The sequence below is a fragment of the Acomys minous genome (genome assembly GCF_964271855.1).
Source record: "Acomys minous genome assembly, chromosome: 9".
NCBI classification, from domain to species: domain Eukaryota; kingdom Metazoa; phylum Chordata; class Mammalia; order Rodentia; family Muridae; genus Acomys; species Acomys minous.
Window position 1 is genome coordinate 108,313,617 of NC_140490.1, and position 22,455 is coordinate 108,336,071.

The 22,455-nt window shown below is 39.3% G+C and overlaps 1 protein-coding gene across 5 annotated transcripts in view; it reads left to right on the forward strand.

Annotated features, from left to right (window-relative positions):
* LIN7A (lin-7 homolog A, crumbs cell polarity complex component) overlaps nt 1-22,455 on the forward strand; it is a 149,001-nt gene that overhangs the window by 63,118 nt on the left and 63,428 nt on the right. The gene's annotated exons all lie outside the window — the stretch shown is intronic.

Sequence of the window (22,455 nt, forward strand, 5' to 3'; positions counted from 1 at the left end):
TTATATCAGTTAAAGGAAATGAACATTCTGTCTGCTGGTGAGATCATAGAAGTAGAAATCAGAACTTCTGTTTTGGGTACCATTGATGACAACTATTTCCCCCCCCCTGTTGAACAAGTCACTTAACCTTTTCTTTAGTATTGTCAGTGTTGATAGAGACAAGTCTATTTATATAATCCTACTGAAATTGTTAGCTTACCAATTGTTATTTCTTCAACCAGCTTTCTGTTATTCCTGACAGTGATTCACATATGTCAAAAATTAAAATGGCTATCATATATAATTCAAATATATGCAAGACAACTGTTTTCTTCTATCTTTTCTTTCCTCCATCCTCCCTTCCTGTGCATATTCCAGATTTAAAGATTTAAAGACACACACACACACACACACACACACACACACACACACACACTACTTATTTCGAGTTTATTTATTGAGTATGTAATAAAAGTTATATTAATGAATTCATTTAAGTTTTTTCTTAAACAACAATCACTATTAAGATTTATGCACTGTGTGTGTGTGTGTGTGTGTGTGTGTGTGTGTGTGTGTGTGTGTTGGGGGAGGTGTGTGTGTGTGTGGGGGGGTGTTGATTCATTTGTTTTTACCATGGCATAAAATTCTATTGTGAATAATAGTATGCATCATTAATGGTCATTTAACTTATTTCCACGTCTTCACTATGAGTAATGCTACACGTGTCTCACATTGGGTGACCACAGACTCTCATGCAGAAATGGGTTAACAGGTAAAAGAGTAATTAATATTAAAGACAATGAAGGTCGTAGAGATGTCGCAGTCATAGAGCTTGCGATGTAAACATGAGGGTCTGAGTTAGAATTCCTGGAGCCCACATAAGTAAGCGGGAGACAGAATTCCTGAACGCTCATTGGCCAGCTAGTCTGGAATAGTAAAAGGCAAAACAAGAGACTGTCTTAAACAAGGCTAAAGAAAAGGACAGATGGTCTGCCTCTGCTTACATATACCATACTCACATACATCACACACTCACACACACACACAAACACACACAGGCAGATTTTGTTAATTTGTTTTTTGCTTGATTATTTTTTTTGCTTGTTTGTTTGTTTGTTTGTCAAAACAATATTTTTCCATGTAGCCCTAGCTGTCCTGGAACTCTTTCAGTATACCAGGCTGGCCTTGAACTCACAGGGATCCATCTGCCTGTGCATCCTGAATGCTTACATTAAAGGTATACTCCACTACCAACCAGCTGTTAATTTGTCTTGATGTGCCTTTCATGAACAAAATTCTTAATATTACACATTCATTTCTTAAAATAATCTCCATCCTTTGAAAACCTATTTTCCAAGCCTAAAGTTCAAATGCTTACTGATATTTTCTACTAAAGTAAAAATTTTATTTTTCAAGCATATGCAACTGGAGTTTCCTTTTCTGTATAGTATGAACACACATACAAGTTTATATTTTGACCACAGGATAAATCTTTAGTTCTGACTTCACATACTGAGTAAGCTACAGAGCCTTTGAATCTATGACATGATTACACATCATAATGTACACACGCAATTTGCTTCTGGGTTCTCTGTTTAACCAGTCAGTTTATTTATCCCCTCATTAAAACCCACTTATCTTTCTCAAGAGAACTGCTGCTATGATTATGGTGAGACAGATAGCATCTAATTTAGACTATAAATATTTTCACTTTTGTTTCAGTGAGAAGTGTGTGTGTGTGTGTGTGTGTGTGTGTGTGTGTGTGTGTGTGTCAGTGTCAGTGTCAGAGCAGAGAGGCAAACAGGGAGAAACACATGCATACATGCACACAGAGGTGGGGGCGGGGGCAGAGACAGAAAGAGAGAGAAGGGGGGCTAAGATAGTAAATGTAAGATATCCATGGATTGTCATATATATACAATGATGAGGTTTTGCTATAAAAAAGGACAATACAGGCTGTAAACTTTAAACCCCTACCCAGATCTAGCCAGTAGACAGGACATTCTCCACAGTTGAGTGGAGAGTGGGGTCTGACTTTCACACGTATTCTGGTGCCTCATATTTGACCACGTCCTCTGGATGGGGAGGCCTGGTGGCACTCAGAGGAAGGATAGCAGGCTACCAAGAAGAGAGTTGATACCCTATGAGCATATACAGGGGGAGGAGGTCTCCCTCAGTCACAGTCATAGGGGAGGGGAGTAAGGGGAAAATGGGAGGGAGGGAGGAATGGGAGGATACAAGGGATGGGATAACCATTGAGATGTAATATGAATAAATTAGTAAAATAAAATAAAATAAAATAAACATTATGATGACTCCAGTTCTCCCTTGTGTATCTGAGGTCTAGTGGGGACAGAAAGACATAGAACACAGTCTAGTCTTGCTTGAAAGACAGAAGTTTCAAGTTGATGATTTATTCCTTTCCGTTTATTCTATTAAAGTTAATTAAGTTTTAGGAAGAGTCAGATACCTCGTGAGACAGCCATGTCCTCTATCTCATTACAATAGAAAATGAGTATAGAGGACGTCTGTCGGGAAAGTAAATGAGCAATCAGCAACTATATGTTCTGTGTATGAATAAGTTGGATGGATTTTCATATAGTAAATATCTGATGTATCTGACACAATATTAGCAATATATATGGGGTTAAACAGAAGTTGGCACAGATGTCATTATTCTGTTATTTGCCTTTGAAGAATTGTTACTTTCATCCAAAAGTTGGATGAAATTATTGACCCCATTTCCAGGAAAATGAATATGCTCAAATGTTTTTCTTAAAGCCTAGGCCTCCTGCACAGATGTAGCCAATGGGCAGCTCAGGCTTCATATAGGTCTCCTGGTAAGAGGAGCTGCAGCCGTCTCTGGCATGGACTCTTTTGCCTGCTTTTGGATCAGTTCCCTCTGGTGGGGCTGCCTCGCCATGCCACAGGGGAAGAGAACATATTCAGCCCTCATGTGCCTTGATGAGTTAGTGGATTGGTAGTAGGGGGTCTCCCCTCTACTGAGGTATAGGGGGAGGGGGATAGAAAAAGGATGGAGGGTGAAACCAGGAGGAGAAGAGGAAGGGGGCTACAATAGAGATGTAATGTGGAATAATTCAGTAATTAAAATTCATGGTTTGGTCATTTGAAGCTGATCTATTATCATACTTTGGTGTAATAATTTCACAGATGAGAAAATGAAGTTGAGAGATTTTTAACCAGACATCAAAGCTAGTTGCTCTCTGAGTAGCATAAAATCAAAGTTGTCTTTGAAAGTATTTCTAGAATTATGCAAATAAAAGCTTAACAAACATAAAAATTACATGAGTAGCCAAGCAGAGAATAACACAACAGAACACTTACCTTACGTCAGTTATCTAAGACACCGATTTATTGTCTTTAGAAAAATGTTTGTCCCCTCCTCTGGCTTTCATCTAGAAATGGGCCAAGGAAGAGTAGCAGTGTAGTCATGGAGGCCTCAGTAACTGACTGAAATATAACCTTGACAATAAGGAACACATGTGTTGCCCATGCTAAGTGCAGGAATGATCCTTACTCATGAGGGCCAAGGAGAATTGAGATTATGGGAAGCCTCAATCATATAGATTTCTTTCCCACTGATCTCTCTGACATTGTTTTCTTTATATTTTTTTAATAAGGTCCCACTGTGTAGCCCTAGTTGACTTGGAACTCACTATGTAGATTAAGTTATCCTGGATCTCACAGAGACAATTGAGGCATTAAGTTGAGGACTAGATTCACTAATCTACTTTTCATTCTATCTGCCCTATATATTTCTATATTCTCTCTTCTTTCTTTTCAACCCCTATCTACAAACCTAAGAATGGAAGATAAAATAAAAGAGAGACATCCCTGAGTCCAGACTTGTTTTCTCTCTAAATAAGACCAATAATAACTTATAACCAACTCCCATTGAAAACAACCCTTTATAGGCCAAGAAAGCAACAAAAACCCTACCCAACCCCCTTAAAGGAAATGGGGCGTTGTTTTCTTAAGGTTTCTTCTGGTGGATTTGGGACAAATAATACCTTTGTAAGGGCCCAAATAAAATTGGAGAAATAGTTAAATAGGATAGGAATAGCGTTTGTGGTCCATTTCTGAATGTTCAGAAATTCCAGGATTAATTAGAGTCCTGTGTGGGGCAGTGTGAAATGCTGGACCAATTGGAATTGGAAGCTTTCTTTGACAGTGTCCTGGGAGATGTCTTGTTCTGACGAGGAACAGCAACCAAACCACTTGGTGCTGGAACATGAAGGGTGCAGGATGTCAGTGGCCAGCATGCTGAGAAGAATGAATCCTGTCAGGTCTGATCCAATGCCAATGTCTGGTTCTTTTGTTCTGAAAACATATAATTTCTCACAAGCATTATACAGTCTTAAAATTATAAATGGGTAAGATGTGAGTGATGCACAGAGCAATTAAGGCTGGTTTTATGCTCTTTGTATGAGCAGGAGAAAAAAAGGACAGCTGTAAATCTTCATTCATGCCATATGAAGAATGGCATTTAGTAATAATTCATAGGGGTTCTGTAGCCAACAAGAACCATTGTCTATGCCTTGACAATCATGTCTCAGCCAGTCTCAGAGCTATTCCCACATAGTAGATTAGCTATATAAGTTACCTTCTTGTTCTGCAGTTTAAATTCTTCACATGCCAATTGTATCCCCCTCCCTCATCCTCTCCTGATCCCCTGTCCCTCCCTCATTCCCTCTCCTTCCCTCCCCTAGTCCTCAAAAAGGGGAGCCCTCCTGCCCTAACATCTGACCTCAGCCTAACAAGTCTCATCTGTACTACCTGTAATCTCTTCCTCTGTAGCCTGGCAAGGCCGCCCTACCAGGTGTAAGTGATCAAAGTTCGGTGGTCAGAGTGCATGTCTGAAGTAGTCCCTACTCTCCACATTGTGGCACACACAAGGAGACTGTGCTAATACATCTAACCAGAGGGTCCAGGTCCACATCATACATGGTCCTTAGTTGATGTTTCAGTCTCTGTATTGTAGTGTAGTTATCCTGTATTGTGTGGCTAATATCTGCTTACGAGTAAGTATACACCATGTGTGTCTTTCTGGGTCTGGGTTACCTCACTCAAGATGATCTTTTCTAGTTCCATCATTTGCCTGAAAATTTTAAGATTTTGAGAAAGGCATTTTCAAGATCTTCATTAGAACTTCAAGAAATAAAATCACTGAATCATACTTGGTATTTAAATTTTTATGTAAAGAAAAAAACTTCCTTAATATATTAAGAAATAAGTACATAAACATACCATAATTAATCTTAAGACATTAATAATCTCCTAAATACATTAACTTAATATAATAGTGAAAATACATGCATTATTCAAATTACAGCTTTGTAATACTCTAAGTGCTGGATTAAGTGGCATAAATCGAAGTGTTCACAATTTGATCCTATAACTATATACTATTCCCAATTTGAATTTCCATAAAGTAAATGTTGGCCTCTGTTAAATCATAACTTTAAAGATAATTTTAGGAAATTTATCCTACCTATAGGCTCATCAGTAGATACTCATAATGAACAAACAGTGAACACATTTCAGAATCAATTGTTGTACTTTATTGTGTGTTTTAGAAAATATTACTGTGTGATAAAAGAATTAGAGCCCATTTTCCCCTTTACTCCATATTCAGTGATGAAAAGTTTACAATTGTATTAGAAGATTCTAGAAGCACTTCACCATGCAATATCAACATTAGTTTTAAAAGCTATTTTTCAAGGTGTACTTTATTAAACATGTGTCTTTAAACTGTATATATCAGGATATTTTGATTAATCAATGAAAAATGCTTGCATATACTGAACTATTTGTTTCCTTTCTATACTGATTAAAAAAACATTTATTGAATTTTATGTCAATTGGTTGGTACCAATGTTCCTATTGACAACTAGGGGGAAAAAAAGGAAAACTGAGGTTTCTGATTGCAATGACTAATTTAAATATGCAAAACTACCTTGTTAGATTTGAAAGCAACTGCATAATAACCAATGTTATTTTGCTTTGAAATTTGAAATACAATCTTTTACAAATACTATTTCAGACACTGCCTTTCAGTGCACATATTTTCAGTTTAATGTCACAGGTCATTTAGGAAATAACATCATCACAGGATGTATACTAGTTCCAAGGACAATTCCTGCTCCCTCCTGTTCTCTTCTGAGCTTCCTTTGCCCTGGCCTCTAAAAACAAAGCAGGAAATTACTGGCCAACTTGCTTCACCTTCTCTTCCCTCACCTCCTCGGTCCTCCAGAACACCTGGAGGAGGAAAGCAGCTGGCACAGGAGATGCTTCCACAGACCCTCTGTTCTTACTGTTCTTGACCCAGGATCCTTTACATCTGCCTATGGTATTTCATGTTGCTGATTTTATATCCTTGGATATTCAACCATTTCCTTAGAGAAGTTCTTTACATTTATGATAAAATATTGGGCTTGCCATTATTAAAGTATACAGATAATTCCTTGGGATCCTTATCTGCTGTTAAATCTTATCACATTAACAGTTTTCAAGTACAATGGAAAGTCAGGCCATAATATATATATATTGTATATATATATACACCCACACACATAGTCATTTTCTATTTGCAACTATACCTAGAAAGCATTTTGTAATGAGCAATAAGCTGCACTGTATCTCCTGGAATTGTTGGATCAAGAAGTCTCCTCTTGGTTATACTTTTTCTTTACAAGTGAATTTGTTTCCCTTTGGGGTATCCCAAAACACCATGTATTCTGCTGCCAAACAGTAGTTGGCTTGGGAGGAAAACTGCAATGTAGTATCTTCAGAACCTTTTCATTCCTTCGCACTTGCTGTGTTTCTTGCTTGCATTCATTTCACAGCAGCAGTGTGTCCTCCACCCTCTGCACAGAACTTTCCCACAGTTCATACAGCATACAGCATATTTAAGGAGAGAACATATCAAGATTACTAAAGCCTCAAGAACTTCTTAAAGATATCAAATAAGACCATCCACAGCACACTTACGTGGGAATTATTTATGTAGTTAGAGTAGAGCTAAGTATTTATAATTCCATATTTCTGGAACATAGTAACTTCTCCCATAAGGAGTGACATTCTCTAATATACAAAGAGACATCAACTGTGTTACTTATAGGATTGGATTCCCCCAACACATTATTTTTTTATTACATACATCTATCGTAGAAGAAGAGTGTATATATGACATCCTCTACAGATCCAAAGTTGGCTAAGAGTTAACTAAAATTTCCAGAGCTTCAAAATTAGCTAGTTTCAAATGGTATCTTCCCCTGGACTGAAATGTGAACAAACTGAAATTATTCTCTAAATAAATAATTATACATATTTACAGTCTTAGGCATCATTCAGTACTAATCTGCTCTTAGTAGCCGTTGAGTCATTTAAATGTGTAATAATACAATCGCTATATAGCCATCTATTCCTAACAAATCTCAAAAATATGTGTTGTTTGGGGTTGTGTGACAAAACATTTCCTGGGGAGATGCAACACACACATCTAGTCTCTCAAGAAGGAAAACCCACAATAGACCAAAGCACAGATGCCACCAAAGCCCAACATGGTGAGCCAATAAGGTTAGTTGGGGTTTGGGGTTGCTTACAGAAATACACATGAGGATTGACTTAAAAGAGTAGAAAGGAAATCAAAGTCCACCCATCATGGGTAACAGCTCATGGAGTTGGGAACCTGCTGCACACTGCACAGGCTGCAGGCAGCTCAACAGGATGGAGAATGTCCTTTTCCAGGTACCTCAGTTGGTCTAAACGTCTTCCAGGCAGCTCGGCTGGTATCTGCTTCTTCCAGGCAGCTGGCCTGGTCTCAGAGTCTTCTTTGCAGCTTGGCTTTACTGATGGTCTTCTTGACAGCTCAGCTTCTCTTCCTCTGAGAGCCACTCTCAGCACTTACTGTTTGCTACGTCAGGAAGGAGCCTAGCGAATCTGGTCAGTTTCAGGAACTTCCTGAAGCTATTTTGAGTTGTTTACCTTCCTGCTTAAGGAGCTTTCCTGCAGGATAGAATATTCAGTCTCAGAGGAAACTTACACAATGTTAGCTGACATGATTCCTAAACATTTTGAAAATTATAATTATATCTATGTGGGTTGCAGAGAGGGATCAGTAATTAAGAGCAGTGACAGCTCTGCTACAGGACCTGGGTCCAGTTCTCAGCATCCACATGGCAGATGACAACCATCTGTAACTACAGTCCCAGGGTATCCAACACTCTCTTCTGGCCTCAGTGGGTACCAGGCATGCATACAATGCATAAGTATACATGTAGGCAAAATAGCCATAAACACAAAAATAAATTATTAAAAGGGGTATGTGTATTCTTCAAAAATGTTTTATGATTATTCCAAGAACTCCTAAAATGTAACTTTTTTTTCTTTTTTACTTTTTTTTCTCCTTTATTAATTTATTCTTGTTACATCTCAATGGTTATCCCATCCCTTGTATCCTCCCATTCTTCTCTCCCTCCCATTTTCCCCTTATTCCCCTCCCCTATGACTGTTCCTGAGGGGGATTACCTCCCCCTGTATATGTTCATAGGGTATCAAGTCTCTTTTTGGTAACCTGCTGTCCTTCCTCTGAGTGCCACCAGGTCTCCCCCTCCAGGGGACATGGTCAAAAGTGAGGCACCAGAGTATGTGAGAAAGTAATATCCCACTCTCCACTCTACTGTGGAGAGTGTTCTGTCCATTGGCTAGATCTGGGTAGGGGTTTAAGGTTTACCGCCTGTATTGTCCTTGGCTGGTGCTCCAGCACACAACAAGAAAATGTGCTCAACCATGTTCATAGCAGCCTTATTCATAATAGCCAGAACATGGAAACAGCCTAAGTGTCCCTCAATAGAAGAATGGATAAAGAAAATGTGGTACATATACACTATGGAATACTATTCAGCTATTAAAAACAAGGAATTCCCAAAATTTGTGGATAAATGGATTGAGCTAGAAATGATCATAATGAGTGAGTTAACCCAGGAGCAGAAAGACTCAAATGGTATATACTCACTTATATCTGCATATTAGCCCAAGGGGCATGTCCCACGAAAGCCTTCACTTACCAGGAAACTGAGACAGAGGGGAGGGCATTCTAGTGGGACTCTAGATGAGAGAAGCATGGGAGAATGGCAAAGTAGAAGGATCCAGAGGGTCCTAGAAGCCTACAAGTAGAACATTATGATAGGCAGATTTGGGCCCAGGGGTCCCGCTCAAACTAAAATGTAACTTTAAAAATTCTACATTATAATTTTCTTTCTAAGCCTTGGAGAATCTCTGCTAAATTATCCCCATGGTGCTCAGATAAAGTACCAGATATTCTGCCTATAGATGAATCCACCTGAAGCAACTAAGCAGAGCGACTAAACAAATGGAATTGTTTGGAAAAAGACAGAACACACTAAGGTTGACTTTAGAACTCTCTCTGCTGAACAATTCTCTAACTTAGACTGAAGTGATGTGTGTTCACATGGGTGTGCACACAAGAAATGAGTTAAACTATCAAAGTGGGTTCCTGCAAGCCTTAATGTAGGATAAAATATCTGAACTCACTTCCGGGTTTAAAAACAAAAAGTACCAAAACCTATCAATCCCTGAGCATGAAATTCTGGGCTTGCTCCAAGCTCAGGTCTGGAAATCTCACCAGTCTCCATCCTTGAAAACACCTCCCTTGCCTCCTCCACCCTATCACCCCCACATCTCTACAAGCCTGTCTCCTGCTCAGTTCCCTGTTGCTTCTCTCCCAAGCAGAGGTAGCCATTATCTTGTGTTTTTCTCAATAAATCTCTTGAGTGACTTTGTTGTGTGTATGTGGGGGGGTGGTGACTCTGTGGTGTTCCTTGGCTCCTAACTGCAAGAGTACTTTTCCCTTCAGAGCTGAAACACTTATATGGGTGGGGGGGAAGCTCCTCTCAGAGGCATTAACACTTACATTGGATGTTAGCTCAAGAAGATGATCCATATATCTAGTGAACTCCTTTTAAAAATTAGGTTGACATGCTCTTTGATTTCATCTGCTATAGGCCTCTTTTTTCCTTTTCTATACCTAAGCAAAGACACGGCTGGCCACCTTACCTTTATGTTCTGCTCCATACTCTAGCACTTTGCTCCCAATTCTCACATTGTTTAGATTGGGTATTGTAGTCTAAACCATCGTCCTTACACATCCAGGTCAGAGCATTTTGAGATGTAGTAGGTCTGATTTTTGTTTTTTGTTTTTTTTTCTGATTAGTTAGTTAGTTAGTTAATTTTTCCAGACAGGGTTTCTCTATGTATCCTTGGCTATCCTGGAACTCACTCTGTAGACCAGGCTGGCTTCGAATTCAGAGATCTGCCTACCCTCTGCCTCCTAAATGCTGGGACTAAAGGCGTGCACCACCACTGCCTATATGTCTGGGTTTTTTTGACACTGGATGCTAGTCACTGTGCCAGGATTTCCCCTAGGACGGACCTGAAAGTAAGCAGGTCTCATAGGAACTTTTCCATGAAACCCACTGAGAGGAAAACCCTGCCCTCTAAGGACCACATCCAAAGGTTATGTATTTCCAACCTGTCAATTAAGGCTAAGCAATGGTCTCTGATGAACAGCTGGGGACACAGCATCTCTCAGGTCAGAGACTGTTAAATAGATCTCTCTCTCTCTCTCTCTCTCTCTCTCTCTCTCTCTCTCTCTCTCTCTCTCTCTCTCTCTGATTAGTGTATTAATTAATTCCTGAGAACTTCTACTTAGATTATTTCAAAAGACGAGTAACACATATATATGAGGAATGTGGAAACCCCTGTAGTTTCTTTCATCTCTTACCAGCAGGAAAAAAATCTCTCATCATCCTTGCGTATGCAAATGCTGACACATTGGAAGACCTTTGTAAATGATTACATTGGTACTAGGTAGGTGGTCTCTGATAATTACTGTTACACTCTTGTGGGTGGTGACTGGAGCATTATCAGAGGAAAGAAATGGCACAAAAATTGAGTCAAGTTGTTATCTACTATTTTGACGCAAGTAGCTAAAAACATCTGTTTCCAGTCTTCAGTTTGTTTAACTATAAGTGTGCACTTATGAAGTAAATATTATATGGACTGTAGGACTGTAAACCTAAAATATTATTCAATGAAATGTGAAATGCTATCCTGTTAAACTGGCAGCATAAAACACAGGCTGTGGAACTTTTTTCCTACATGTTTTAGGTATGAAAGAGATGGGTGGCAAATCTAACCAAGTGTGAATGAAAAGGAATTGATATTTTGTGACACTGAATTCTTATACAGCATAAGGAAAGGCAAAAAGGAATGAAGTTTAGAGCAAAATCTTTCCAGCGAAGAAAGGGGTTTTGGATAAACGGTTGTAGGTTCCAACTGATACTGTTCTGAGCATTGATAATGTCATGATTTCTCCTTAATATGGAGCACGTGTCTATATAAAGAGGAGTGGAAGAAAATTAACAGGGCTCTTGCATGAGAGGTAGTTTATCCAAGTGTGTATCAGGCTGTGGAATTGAATGTGGAAAACAAAAATGACACGTCCCAGTGAATAGAGCCCAGCCTCTTCTTTGCAGCTGGCTGGGATGTGATTGCAGTCAGGTGCCTGCACCCACTCTTAACCAGTGTGTCTAAGGAAACAAGGAAGGTCACTTTTACTCCTGTAGCCTGAATCTTGCATCTTGATCTCACTTCCTTGTTTGTTCAACACTGTGTGAGAGGGAGACACGCAGTCCTGACTCAAACAGCTTCCTGTGAACGGAAGTTCAAGGGTGAGTGCATCTAGAGTTGGGTCTTGAGACTGTGGTGGTTTGGGGACAGTTATGACAAGTCCCTAAGCAAAGCTAGCATTCTCTGGCTTCCTGTGGACTAAACACCTGGGAACTTGCTGGAAAGATGAAAATGCTTAAGTAATAAGGCAGATTTGCTTTATCTGAGATTTCTTGTTATTATTGGAATTTCTTGGAGTTTAAGCCACTGGTTCTTGCCTTCTCACATATAAGAGCCACCTGGAAAGCTTTCAGATATCTTTGGTCTAGCTTTCATCCCACTTCTGTTTGGTCAGCAGTTGGGGGGTAGGAGTTACAGGGACTCCAGATGTTTTGAGGGTCTCCAGGTGATTTGATTATGCAACAGTGTTAGGGAAACATCTGCCTTGAACCATTCCAAATTAAGACTTTCATTTCTGTCTGAGCTCTTCTGAACCCAAACGGAAAAAATTTAAACTAAATTAAAACACGTAGAAAGAGAAGACGGTATTTTTGTGAGCAGCTAAATTGGATAAAATAAAGAAGCTGTGTTGAGAAGAGCCATATTAAAGAAGCAAACCACTACTCAAGGTTTTTGGATTCTTAGTTACTTAGCAGTCAAACTGAATAATATTCAAATGTAATCAAAGACCTGTTATCTTGATAGACTAGCCTCACTGATTATTTCCTTTTATAAAGCCTTATGTCTATCAAATAAACTTTAATTTATGTAAAATAATTAAAAGTGAGAAACTCCTATCTTTATTAATGTTGGTCTTTGAAGAATATGTTTATTGAATGGAAACAAATATTGGTTTCTCTTATTTACGATTTAAAAAAGGAAGGGAAGGCATAGTTCTCATTTGAAACAAACTCCCCTAAGACAAATCACAAGCACATGCGGACACACACACACACAAACACACACCACACTTTTCTTTAACTACTGACACATTCTTTGTTGGGTCCCTCAAACATTTATCTCCTTGCCTAGTCCACAAATTGCCATTTAAAAACCCATCTCTGAAATGGCCCATAGTGGCTTGCATGCCAACTGGAACAATATAGGCAAAATGACTCCCACGCTTCAGTAGGAATCCCGGCAGCAATTCTGAGACCCAGGCAACTTGAAGAAGAAACACTTTGGACTCCTTGGAAGGATGTGCTTCCTCTGATCGAGGAATTGGATTCCTCATCATTCTCCCCAGGAAATAGCACACACTTTCAATTATTAACTCCTCCTTACCCCGTATCGAGGGGCCCATTCATCCTCACATTCATAAGACACCAGGTATTTGATCCAGGATCTAGCTGAGAGCTTCTGTGTGAATATGCATGCAGAGTGGGTATTTGTGGTACCTTAATGATCCTGCTGTATGACTTTGAGCAATGAGACAGGAACAAGTATCCGTTCACCCCAGACAGGGCCCCCATCATGGAGTGGATTGTATGACCTAGTTTAGTGAACTAGTTGGAGTTACTGACAGAATCATCCTTGAGACAGCTTACTTATAGGAGCTTGAATGACTCAAAAGCAGTTGAGTCTGTTAAGGGTCCACTTAAACATGATAAATAACTCATGAAAGCTACATGCCTAGAACTGCCTTCCTAGCTTTTAGGCAGCACCAACAGACACTTTTTTCCCTTTTCACCAATAATTGCCTGCTTATGAAACATCAGAGAGAAGCTTTATCAATCTCATAGCTCTCTAAGATTTCTGAACCTTGTAACTTTCTTAAGCTTTCTGGATTCCTCCAGCAGAAACGGTTTCCATTTGTGGGAAGGCACTACGCAACTCGCATTCTGGCCATATTTGCCATTACATAATCTGAGTAGCCACCCTACTCAAATTTGACAACTGCCAGAGCAAAACCTCTAATTTTACAGCTTTCTTGGAGTTTTTCTTGTGTTGTTGACATCATCTCTTTTCTCAATTGCTCAATCATGGGACATAGGCCTTCCCTTCCTAGCCTACAAATAATAATACAGAAATGAAATCCAGAGATTATAATTAAGCATGCGTTTTCGGTTTTATCACACAGCAGGACGGACCACAGGCATCAGGTTCCACATCTCTCAGCTACATCAACACAGAATTCCTTTAATTTTGTAAGAGGTAATTTTCCCCATAGACAATAAAAAGGATTAGAAATCTTACATATCTGAATACAAAGTCTTTCAGATGTGCATTCAGATGGACAATGAGAACATGAAGAGGGAACTACAGACTTCGAAATAGCTGAATAACCTAAGGATTGTTTTCCCTTAACACTGAGTTAAGCTAAAAGTGATCTTGGATAAAAATGAATGGGCAAACCTGACAGGAATCATCCATGCCTGAAAGAGACTGTGTGTCCACCCTGAATTGTATCACTTCTCTGAAGGGAAGAGGAGACTAATGAAACATTTCGACACAATTAAAACTTCCTGAGCTGATCTTCCTTCCATCTTTTCCAAACTAACTCTGTTTCTTTAAATATGATTTAATCTGAAAGATAGGAAAAACACAAAGGCAGCTTCCTGTCATCCCCAAAGGCAGGTTAATAATGCATTTGGATTCAAATCATTATTCACATTGATAAAACTGACCTACTTTTCATCTTTTCAGAGAGAAATGTCCTATGAACCTTTTTTTTTCCCATATAAAAATGTTGCCTTTTCGTGCCTTTCTTCTTTCATACTATAATTAAAGCTGGCATATCACTTCAAAATGTTAAATGCAATTTGGTTCATTTTCAGGCCTGGGCTTCTTTAATGACTTAGCATCTCTGCTGACTGAGACAAGCACGGTCACTGCTTTGCATGGCAGGGGCTCTTTCTGACAGTTGTGAACATGATGCAGATGTTTTGCTTCGTGGGGATTTTCCAACAATGTCCCTAATGAAAATGCATGCCTACTTCCTGAGGAAAAAAATTCCAAGTAAAAATTTCACATGCCTTCTCCCTATCATAGCAAATGTAAACAGCCATTGTTTTCTCCAAATCATTTTTGCTGAGTTCTGTTGCATCAATAAAGGGATCTACTTCTTTCTTGTTGCTCCCTCCCCCTCTCCCCCTCCCCTATGGTTTTGATATGGAAGTGAGTTTAACAAATCTCTTACGCAGCTCCAGAATGGAGTGTGGGTAATCACAGTTACAACTTACAAGTCTTACAAATTCTCTTGTAGAAGTGATTTGCCATGTCATCTCAATCCTCATTTCTTGGTCAATTGTTCCATCTTCAACCCAGAAATACACAGAAGCGTGATCGCGCAGTACTCTCAGAGCGATAGATAACAACGCCTTCTGCCATTTAATAGAATACATGGGAATAACAAAAGGAGATCCGAGGAAACAATGCATTAACAGATATTTTTTAAAAAGCTAAAAATCTATAAAATCCAGCTGAAATCTTGGAAAAAGAAAATTCCAGATATTATTTAAGGTGTAAGTAATATAATCCCATAGCAAATTCTCTGGCTGTTACATTCCTTCAACACCCTCCTAAGTGACATGTAAGCCTTAGTTAGGTCGAGGAGTTATATTGTAAATGTATGCATTTACTGGACCCCATAACTGCATGTTGATTGACTGTGCTTTCAACCATTGCAAGAGATGTTTCTCAGATGAGGGGTGAGGACTACAATGACCTGAGTATAAGGACGGATATTTACAGTGTAGTTATGGGTTGTGCTGACATAGTGAACTAGCAGCTGTAGGCGCTCCTCCAAGATCCATGAAATCACTCTGCCTGGGAAGTTGGCTAGGTTTTCAGTACCAGGTGTGATTTCCTTGCTAAGTGAATGGAAAGTCCAATTAGAGAGCTCCTGGTTACTTCTGGGACATGCAAGCCACTACTGCAACTGCACTCTTAGGGTTACTGTGCCATGCTGTTGTTAGTGTGGTTCATATTCTTCAAAACTGGGTAGCATTTTTTATTTCTTCTCCCCTTTGGAAGCTTGCATGGAGACTTCTGGTGCCAGAAAATCTAGTTCTCATGAAGGGCCTCCGTGTGGAGTACATGGGGACTTACCTTCCTGCGCATGTGCAAAAAGGGGCGTATTGCGCCGGGGAAGCAGCAGGGGGCGCTGCTATCTGTGGCTCTCTACACCTTCCATTCTTAGGGGTCGACTGATGACAATGGCAAAAACCTGGATGATACGGGAGCCTCTAGGACAACCCTGACCGAGAACTCAAAATGCGCCTCTCATGCCTGATGTTGGGGTTTCGTTCAATGATCTTTGACTCTTAAAGAAAGCCTTGTGAGCCAAGACTAGACATTTTCATTTAAACCATAAATGCGTATTTATTCACACTTGTGTTTACTATAGGGGTTTTTAGGTAAATGCTTAAGAGTATAATTACTTAAGACTTTTTTAGACATCCTTTCTGTTACTTTACCCTCCTGTCTTCTTCTTCTTCTGTATTTATCTCCCTGCCACTTCTAGCTAGAACTACCCCCAGGCTGTAATCCCCACTAGATCACTTCTTACCTACTATTCCCCTCTCTATTGCTTCCCTACCCTCCATTCCAACAGTCTCTTTTTACTTTTCTGGTTTCTGCAGTTACCCCTTGATATGCAATCACATCTGAAGGTTGGAGCTAGGAGCCCCAAACAAGAGATAATGTGCATGAAACTGCTAATACATACATACATACATACATACATACATGTATATATATATATGTATAATATATATATACAATGTGTACATGATATAGGCATAGAAAAGAATTGTCTAAATAGTATTCCATTTGTCCAAGACTTAAGGCCAACAATTGACTAGTGCTACTTCATAAAACTAAAGTTTTTGCACAACTGAAAAAACAACTGGGTGAAGAGGAAGCCCACAAATGGAAAAGAATGTTTGCCAACTATATATTTGACATTTATATCACATATATGACAGACAGACAGACAGATCAAAAAGCAAAGGATCAGAAGGGGGAGAAAGAAAGAAACAATAAAGAAAGAACCCATTCTCAAAAAATATTGGCCTGGGACCTGAACAGTGAGTTCTCAAAAGAAGAAAAGTAAACAAAAATGATTGAAAAATGACTAAGAAATATCTCAAAAATGTTCATTGTCCCTAGCAATTACATATGTGCAAATAAAAGAACTTTGAGGTTTCTTCTTACCCCACCCCATCCGAATGTGTAAGATCAACAAAACAGCAAATGCTGGGGAGTCAGGGAGAGGACCCTCGTTCACTGTTGGTACATTTGTAAAATGTTCTAGCCACCCTGGAAATCAGTGTAGAGCAGCAGTTCTCAACCTGTGGGTCACGACCCCTTTGGGGGGGCCATGTATCAGCTATCCTGCACATCAGATATTTACAACCCATAACCATAGCAAAATTACAGTTATGAAGAAACAACAAAACAATATTCTGGTTAGAGTCACTACAACATGAGGAACTGCATTAAAAGGCCTCCACTTTGAGAAGGTTGATAACAAATGATGTAGCGAATTCTCAAAAAACTAAAAATAATCTACCATATGCTCAGACTAAACCACTCCTTGGCATATGCCCAAAGTCCTCATCACCATACTCCACAGGTCCTTCTCAGCTATCTTCATTGCTGTTCTATTTACAATAGTCAGGAAATGGAAACAACCTTTAACTGATGAATGGATGATGAAAAATGTGGTACAGTATGAATTCTATTGTGCTGGAGAGAGAAATGAAATGCTGAACTCCGCAGGCAAATGATAGAACCATGCTGAATGAAGTGAATTGTTATTTCACGTGAGGGTTTTTTGTTGTTGTTTTTTTCATTTTGTTTTGTTATTAATAAATAGAAGACTTATCGCGAGTACCCTACAGTTCATAGGTGACTGAACCATCATCATTAGAGCACATGATTAAAGAACTCAACAGAAGAAAAGGAGCATGGGCAATCTGTGTAGGCCAAGCCAAATAAAATCTCTGTTAATATCATTTTGGGGAGGTCCCTGTGTACCTTTGGAAACTGATTATAGGCCTTCACTGAGAGAATAAAATAGCTACCTTGTTGTAAAACAAACCTTGAACCTTTATTATAGTTTCTGCCTTCATTTAAGAAAACAAAACAAAAATGTTGGATTGTGTTCATTTCCTTAATCTACTTCGATTTCCTATTCTAATCTGCAACAAAATGGAAAACAGAATCATTTTTAGTGAGTGTATATTTTGCTGATAAATGAATGAGCTGGAAATAGAGCACCCTTAACGATGATGGCTACAAATTGTCATCCATCTTAAAACCAGTTGATTCTCTCCTTTATTTTTCTGACAAAGCTAAAATGTTTGAGCCTTGTCTTTAGTTACAGCTTAAGACCTAGTGACTGCTTTACAGGAGTATTATTCATCTTATGAGATTAATTATACAGATAACCAGAAGGCACTTAGAACAAAAACCAGTGCAGTAGATCACGGGAGAAAAGTTATAATTTTTCCAAAAGAAAGCTACTTTCTGTGAAAAGTGTAGTCTGATGTTGCAGTAATGACGAATGAGGCTAGTGAAAGCAAAGACAAGACCAATCCAGAATTCTTCATTTGTTTACTTCTTTTTCTTTATAAAGATTTTCAAATTAATTATTTATTTTTTACATATACATTTACATTGCTATACATATTTAAAATAAACTACATATAACAAGAAGAACCACAGAACAATCAGGAATTAAATTCATGTTACATTCATAGTGTTTTGGCTGTTTGTACGTGGCAACCTTGAAGAAAATGTTTTCCTATCTTGGTGAGTCTAAAATTCTGATTGTAACTCAATATCTATTATGCTTCATCTTTATCAACTTAAAACATCTATCTAGACCCCAAAACATCCCTAACCCTCGACAACCAAGTTTAATTGTGAAACTAAACTATTTGGTCTTCAACCCCATCAGAGACTTGAGAAGGAGCAAAATCAATCACCTGAGTAAACAGGAAGTGCAGGTTAACAGCTTCCATATTTTAAAAAAAAAAAACAAATATGACAGAGATAGTTTGCTGCCTGGAGAGTCACCTATAACTCTCGAAAACATTGGCGTATCATCTGCGGCCTTCTGGCCCGATATATCTGACTGACATATTTGTGAGGCAGAAACTATTGAAGACTTGCTTACCCTGTCTTGGCAGAGTTCAGCCATCGACTTTGCCTGCCTCTAAGCTTGCCGAGTTTTAGGCAGAATTCTGTCAGTGGTCAAAACGAGGACAATTTGTCCAGTGGCTTGTTTGCCACATTTGAAGCCATCTCTATAAGGATATTCACTGATGCTCATCATCCTCCCTGACGTCGGCTAGGTGCTGCCATGAGTCAAACTGTTTTATTGTCAAAGAACCATTAAAACAATATAAACATCCTTAAATGCCATATTCTGTAGGACTCTGGGGTTTTTGAATACCTTATCTAACAATTTTACCTCATCTGTCTATAGAATCATACCTATTGTTACGTCTAAGATGTACGTTCTTGTGATATAAATAGACTAGTAATTGAAACGACCACGATTTGATCAGTTGACAGTTAACCTGTCTAACTTACTTATCCTATACAGCCTGCAGTAGAATCTTCAAAGAATTGGAAGTAAACCCTGTATTCTACTCGAGTGGCATGGGTACAATACCTCACATTAGAGTAGAAATACATATAATGCCTATGAAGAAGAATCTTAAACTGAATTCTATATGAACGTATCAAAATTAAACGTGTTTTGCATCAAATTACAAATTTCTATACCAGTGAATTAAAAATAACCTTGTGAGCATAGTTATAATCTACTTTTTGACCTATCATCCCTATATATTTCTCTATTCCCACTTCTTTCTTTTCAGCCCTATCTCTAAACCTAAGAAAGAGAAGTAAAGGAAAAGAAAGACATCCTTGAGTCAAATCTTGTTTTCTCTCTGGAGAAGACCAATATCAACTTATAACCGACTCCCAATGGAAATATACATCTATAGCCTGAGAAAGCAACCAAAAAAAACCTACCCACCCCCCAAGGGAACTGGGGTGTCATTTTCTTATGGTTTCTTCTAGCTGATTTGAGGTGAATAATACCTTTGTAGGGGCCCAAATAAAATGGGGAACATAGTTAAACAAGGTAGAAATATAATTTGTGATCCAATTTCTGACTGTTGAGAACTTCAAAGCTTAATAAAAGTCCTGTGTGTGATAGTCTGAGATGCTGGACCAATTGGGACCAGAAGCTCTCTCTGAAGCTGTGTTGGGGGTTGTCCTGTTCTGATGGAGAACAGCAACTGAAGCACTTGGTGCTGGAGCATGGAGGGCGTAGGATGTCAGCGTCCAGCATGCTGAGAGAAATGAATCCTTTCAGGTCTCATCCAGCTTCAAAGTTCTTTTGTTCTGAAAACATAAAATTTCTCACAAGCATTATACCGTTCTAAAATTCTACGTGTACGAGGTGTGCAAGGTGCACCTAGCAATTAAGGCTAATTCACTGCGCTTTTCATGAGCAGAAGAGATATATCTGTAAATCTTCATTTATGCCATCTGAAGAATGGCATCTAGTCCTAAGTCGCATGTATTCTGTTTTGCAGTGCCACACTGCTGCCACCTTAGCTGCTGCAGATGACCCTCTGTTCCGCAAGGTGTCTGTGCTCTCTCCTGTATTCAGTGGAGCACATACTCTTGGTACCTTCCCAACTGAGAGTTGTACAGCTGAAATGCAGCAGGGAGCTTGAAATCCCTGGTTTGTTCCCTTGAATCTGTTTCACAGCCTTTGTTACTCAGTCCTCTAGACATGGTCCATACTGTGTACAGCTATCTTGTCTCCCGCCCTCCCCCCCCCCCCCCCCCCCCGCAAGATCTTAAAAACTCGCTGCTCAGACTGCAGTTCCCAGCCAAGGGTGAAGGAAGAAATGCTCAGCCTCCTTTCAGATCTCATCCTTGGAAGAAGCATGCTTTTTGCCCTCTTTGTCACACCATTGCACTTTTGTGGGTGATTTTGGTGGTTAAATTGGTGCAAGTTCTATCAGTGTGCCTGAGCACTAGAAATCTATTATGCGCTGTGCAGAGAAGATACATGTTTTGACTGCATTTTGCTCGTGCATGCTGTATGTGTTGCTGGCCTTGAACTCAGTTCAATACTATCTTTTTAAACTAAAAAAAAAGAAAAAAGAAAAAGGAAGAAAAGGGAGGGAGCTTAAACACTATCTTAATAGTGGAAATGTGACCAGAAACTCACAGGAACAATCCCTCTATTGTCTCTGGAAACAACGGTTCATTTTGGCTAATTCATGCTTGTAGAGGTTACCTGGACCATTACTGCTTATAACAGAAATTGATGGCAGTCCTTCTGTTCAATATGATCAATTTCAGAAGCAAAATCAGACCTAGGAGATACATTTACATCATATAAAATGCAATTAATAAATGAGCAGATCAAAGTATTTTACAGGCTTTAAAAAATTAACAAGTTATGTCTCACCCACTGTAGCATTGGCAAGCTTTACTTGGTCATAGTTAACACAGTTATACCTCAGTCATTGCATAACTTCCTTGGAAAAGGACCAAATGTGGAGATGGCTCAGTCAGTGTTTGCCTTCCAAGCTTTGAGTTTGATCCCTGTAATCCACAGAATAAAACTATGTGTAGTGGAACACACTTGTATTCCCAGAACTGGGGAGGTAGATACAGGTGGAGGCTGGTAGATTTCTGTGGCTAGCTGAAAAGCCATCCTAACGTAATGAAAAGTTCCAAGGAGAGGCCTTGTCTCAAAAAACATGAGATGCTCCTAAGAATTTTCACCTACACTTGTCCTCTGGCCTCTTTATGAACACACACACACACACACACACACACACACACACACACACACACACACCACAAAGTGTACTTGCCCAAACATTAAAACACACAAACCAGTATGTACGTACAAACAAGAGAAACAGAGAGATTGTAAGAAGGAAAGGGGGAAGGAAGGGAGGAAAGAAGAGCAAAGAAAGGAAGGAAGAAAAAGAACCAAATCTTTCATTTTTCTGTTGTAAGCTATTTTGAAAGCTATTATTATCATCCAGTCTGTCTTTAGTGGACCTAAAGTGATTTCAGCATAACGTGCCTAACTAATGAACAAATCATTCCAGGCTGTAAGTGGAGCTCTTCTGGGTACCACCTTCTGTAACCAAGGACTAAAGGCCCCCAAGAAATATTGAAGCTGTTCATTAAAGCAGGGAAATAACACAGCAGGACAGTGCTATCCAAGGCTCTATCTACATCTCATTGCAAAGCAACCAGGGCTAAGGCCACCAGAAGGAAACTTACCATAGATCAGACCTTCACTTGCAGGCCAGTGGCCAGCTGGCAGTTCTGATAGGAGTCCAGGAAAAAGCCATCTATCCCATCTGCCGAGGTGTCCTGAGTGAAATCATCCTCATCATTATCATCATCAAATATGGCCACAGTCGCTGTCACTCTTTTGATAGACGTGTGTGGATATATAGAACAGTTTCTCTTGCTTGTTTAGCATCATAGGTGCCAGGAAGGGCACTTCAAGAGCATCCAGCTGGACAGGATGACAGCAATGGCTAAAGTTCCCCCACATTATCAGGAGCAAAAATAAGGAACAGTATAGCCAATGTGATTACACAAGAGCACATTCACATCCTCTATGAAGTGGACCACAGCTATGATAAATCATTCTCTGGGCCGTACAGAATGCAGCGGAAGGATCACAAACCTTAGAAATCAGAAATAATATGAGACCCAGATACAGAAATTATTCTTAGACTTGGAGTTCTGGAA